At 39.6% G+C, this 4,810-nt stretch overlaps 1 long non-coding RNA gene across 1 annotated transcript; it reads right to left on the bottom strand.

Annotated features, from left to right (window-relative positions):
• Positions 1 to 790: 790 nt before the first annotated feature.
• LOC135483615 (uncharacterized) lies at positions 791 to 3,126 on the bottom strand. The gene is made up of 3 exons (XR_010446348.1): positions 2,146 to 3,126; positions 1,501 to 1,726; positions 791 to 1,009 (listed from the first exon to the last, which is right to left on the bottom strand). It is a non-coding gene; the product is annotated as an uncharacterized LOC135483615 (long non-coding RNA).
• Between the last annotated feature and the right edge of the window lie 1,684 nt (positions 3,127 to 4,810).

Here is a 4,810-nt window from a genome sequence, read left to right as displayed (position 1 = left end):
AGGTATATTTAGTCAACAGCAACAACAAAAATTGCACAAAATAGAAAAGAAAGAGTGTCGGTGAATTATTCTTCTTAACATTCTTCCTCAAGGCCGATGGCGGCAGTGACATCAAGAACAAGAACTTGGGACATTGCATCAAAGTCAAGCCCATCTATTTACTTCCCTAGCAATGTTTCTACCAGTTCATTGTCTGTCATGTTCCATCGTTTGCTACTAACGTACACATCACATATTTGTTCTATGCTGTCCCAGAAACATTCTATAAAGAGGATCTGCGGATCCGTGTGCACTCTGTTGCATTGTTCGCAGGATTTTTCAGTTAGTTCGATACGCAGGGTGCACAATTTTGCCAGAAAGGCATAATTGGATGCTACGTTTGGATCGTTCTTTGCACAAATCAAAGCATGGGCGGAAAATGCTGAGATTGTTCAATATTAAATTTCTCTGATGACCATTCTCTAGGCAGTCTAACACGAATCGTTTGTTTTCAAACAACAACTTTGCTTCGTTCACTATGATTTTCCAGATACCATTATCTGGAAAGCTACATGTATCAGATTCAAAACAATCATTCAGGAATTCGTGGCAACTGTATTTGTTCGTAAGATCTATAAGATGCGGAAAATAGCCTACACTTTATTACTGTCTTTGCCCGCATGTTCGACCAAAGTCGGATTCATTCTACATGATTGTACACATTCTTGATCTAGCCCTACACGCACCAAATACATTTCAAGCAGCAAATGATCTAAGTACGCCAAGGGTACCACCAACTTCTATGTTCCGTAAATGTCATCAAGTCCCGGCGACAGGAGTGTATCAAAGACACTAGGATACATCGAACACTCCTTCGTACTCGTCTTAAACTTGAAGGTCATACACTGTTTATTATGACTACACATCCGGGCACACGAGAGCACACCATCGGTCGTCTGTGTCGAGATGACGGCCACCTTCGAGACGTCTAAGGCCGAGTTTTTGGTGAACAACCAGTAGCACGACGTATCTAAAAGAGAAAGGAAGTCTTTTGATATTCCACGGAGATCTAAAACAAATCACATTTGTAAGCAAAAGGCTGGTGAAAGGATCCCAAACGAGGCAAGATATATACATGTAGCTCTTGTGTAATTTCTTTATTACTAAACAATTAAGGATGAAGTTGGCACATATAATCTTAAGACTGCATTTTAATTGCAAAAAGCCAATATTAGTCCACAGTCCTACTTAGTGAGAACGTAGATTCGCGGCTTTAATAATAATGCTAAAACATTATAATGGTCGAATCGATGAAATGGTTGTCGCTATGATTATATACAGTATGTAGTATATTTTCAGATGACTTAAGCTATTTATGAGAGCAGAGTTCAAAGTTGGACCTGAACTGACCAGGTAATCAAATTTTGTTTTATTTTAGAGAGGTTCTCATCTGATCCAAACAGATTTTGCTGTGAACCCACTGACAATCACCCTAATCACCAATAAGTTGGTTTTACTCACCAGTGTTTTGAACAAAGAGTAAAGCTTTGAATGCGTACATTCCACCGTATTTTTTGTAGTTTGTTGAATTTCCCTCGAACACGTTTCCGTTGCCCACCAACATCTCATCATAATATCCGGGCTCTCCAAAGAATTGGTAATCCGACCTCTTATCCTTACTTCTCCTTGACACACCTCCCGAAAATCCAGTAGGTACATGTAAACCGAGGTACTGTCCTTTCTTGACCTGGGAAGAAAATCTTACTTGATTGGCCTCGTAGAGCATGCAACCTCAAGCCTTAATTTTAAAACATTATACTCAAATTCTAGCTCTTAAATGTACAATCAACATCTAATCAAGCGATTTCTCGTTTGACCCACAGACGAAAGATCTTTTGTCGCCGGCCTAATCTTGTAGCAGGGATTATAATCGCAGGTCGCAGCAAAAAAGCTTGTTCGGCACTCGATCACAGACAGTACCGGAAAATTTAAGACGCTATCACATCCAAATTTGAATGTGCCCCTGCGCTTCGTTTAAATTGTTAAAACAGACGGAAAGTCCCAGGAACACCGAAGACGAAGAATTGGAATACGCCGAAGTTACCATGTAATTTCTCCCCAGAAAAGGGAAAATGGATGGATTGATAATAGTTGCTTATAACTTACCGCTATTGGTGTGCTAAGGTGCATGGTGTTCAGCCCAACTGGAGCGTTTGAAGATTCCGTCTTGCTAATTAATTTGTACCTGAACACTGTCACTTTTTCCCAAATGTCCAGGTAAAACTTGCTGGCGCGCATATTCATAAACTGCCATCCTATTACATTCCCATCAGCACTGATGGTGTAGGATGGACCGAGGAACACCCGTAGAGCAGTACGGTGTCTTTCATTTTCCTTTACAAGGTCACCCCCAATGTATCTGATATCTGTACACTTCTCATTTCCTAGTCCACTATGGCAAAGCACGAGTAAAACAAACCAGTTCGATAAACTTGTCATTTCGTATTGACTCCTACCTAGAATGAAAGGCCTGATAGTTTTGTTGATCCAAGTCCAATTTTGGCACAGTTTAACAGTCCATTGGCCGCAATACATCCGTTCAAGCCTCAACTTTAATCCGCCGACTTGCAAGACTTAAGACAGCAGCAAGAAAGCCACGATCCCTTCCCTACTATGTAACTGCACAACTTTTCGTCGTCAAAAACATTCTCTCAAACTGAGTCATTCCATCTTCTGTCTGCTGAGTGTCCATAATTGGTAAATGCACTTCCGCCTGAAGAATCAGCTACACAATTTTCGAGGGCATTTTGGTTCTCGGTACAATGAAAGTCATCGCTATTCCCGAGGTCACCTCGCTAACCCAAAGAAAATGCTAAAAGTTTAGATCAAAATAACAATATGATGGTTCTAAATGTTAAAGTACCTTGAACCATACCCTCGCGATTGGGAAATGTGGTGTTGATTCTCCAGGATGACTAAATTGAAACCAATGACCTGCATGCGTTGATTTTGGACCTCCTTATCAGCATGACATAAAATCACGCAAAATGACCTGCCAACGAACAGGCGACAGACAGTAAGTGTTTGAATCAAGAAATCTCTTTCAAAATTGCATTATGTCCGCAAAACTCCGGATTACAATGGCGGAAGATTGATGTGGTATCAAATGCAACTTGGTTGATAATTTTAGAAAAATTTATATGCTGCAGATTTTATTAACTTACTATTTCATGTTAACTCGGCAGTACTCGCACTGATAAGTTGGCAAGCATATCAATAAGTGGAAAAAGTTATTACTTTAATATCACTGAAACCATTGCAAATCCATAATTCAGGCTCCACTTTGCTTTTATCGACAAATGAAAGGAGCGACGATGCGGATCATGTGAGATGACGTAAACGTAGACACCGGTACGAATAACGGCCAAACTAGTTGTTCACGTAACGAAGCCACACATACATGTCCATCTAGTTATCATGTATAAGGTATTCAGCCCGTTTGACGAACAGCATCAGGCCGATGATTCCTAAGGCCGTCGGCAGAAGACTGTCTAGTTTGTAGCTTCAGATTGATTATGCCGCGTGGGTCAACATTTACATCATCAAACAATTCAGATTTTTCCCGCTACGGAAAAATGTAACAAAAATGTCAACAACGTATAACCGGGATTTTTTAATTCAGAATTGATATAAAATAGTGATGTCTTGCAATAATATATCTGTTGGTGAAATAAATGATCGTTACACACTGACTGATAATATACACAGTGCATGGGGCAACTCAAATAAGCGTGATATATGATTTACCGGTGCATTAAAGAATCCTCAAACATACATGTACGTATGGATAAAAATTAGGTTTGATGCATTATTTATTTATTAATATTAAGTGCATAATGTAATAAAAACCGTAATTTTAAATGGCACAATTACTGTAGGCCTTTATTTGAATTTGATTTGTTGTTTAAAGGCCATATATATCAAGGTTTGAAAACATGCTTGATACTCATGAAATATGTTGAGGGTTAAAAAAACAAGATCCCAGACATTAACAAAATTCTAATAATAAAGTTATTATTTAGTTATTTCAATTTTCAATTTTAAACTATTTGAATTTCCCACCACACACAACTTTAGATTAGTTCCACATGTGGCCGCTAGGGATTTTTTGATGACGTAGATCAGGCCAGTCAGAACAAAGCAAGATGGCTTCCGCATACAGTTCAGAGAGTGAGAGCAGTGAATTTGAGGATGTTTTGGTCGATACAGAAGGATATTTAAACGTTGAGCCGTACATGTTCGAGCCATTAATATCACTAGATCATAATGAGAGTGATCATTCGGACGAAAGTGATTAGAATTTGTGGTTAACCAATTTGCATGGTAGACCTGCCGATATAGCAAAGAAGACATTGATAGACGGTTGCAGATGCATAACATGTATGATTTTTGAACAGACTAATGTTGCACAATATTGTTTCGCCTCGTCTGTGTTGTATCGCCAGTTATGTCATGACGCTGAACTACTATTGAAAAGTGACGGTATTATGCACAATCATCTTGACGTGACGATATAATGCCGTGCAACGTAAGATAGGCCTAGATGTCAGATGACAATAATCTGTCATTGACAGTGGCTGTCACTGACACTGACCTGTGTCGCTGTCACCTTGCTATGGCTGGAACACAAGAAGACACTATGCGGTATCACAGGCCCCAATAGGGCCTACACATTATGTACAACAACCGACCTGAGCAGCCTCGGGCATTAAATGCAGTTGACATGGTTGTGTAGCCACTGTACAGTGGATGACATGTGCCATTTGGGTAG

Source organism: Lineus longissimus, chromosome 2, assembly GCF_910592395.1.
Source record: "Lineus longissimus chromosome 2, tnLinLong1.2, whole genome shotgun sequence".
NCBI classification, from domain to species: Eukaryota; Metazoa; Nemertea; class Pilidiophora; order Heteronemertea; family Lineidae; genus Lineus; species Lineus longissimus.
Note: the sequence above shows the minus strand (reverse complement) of the source record. Positions and strands in the feature narration are given on the sequence as shown.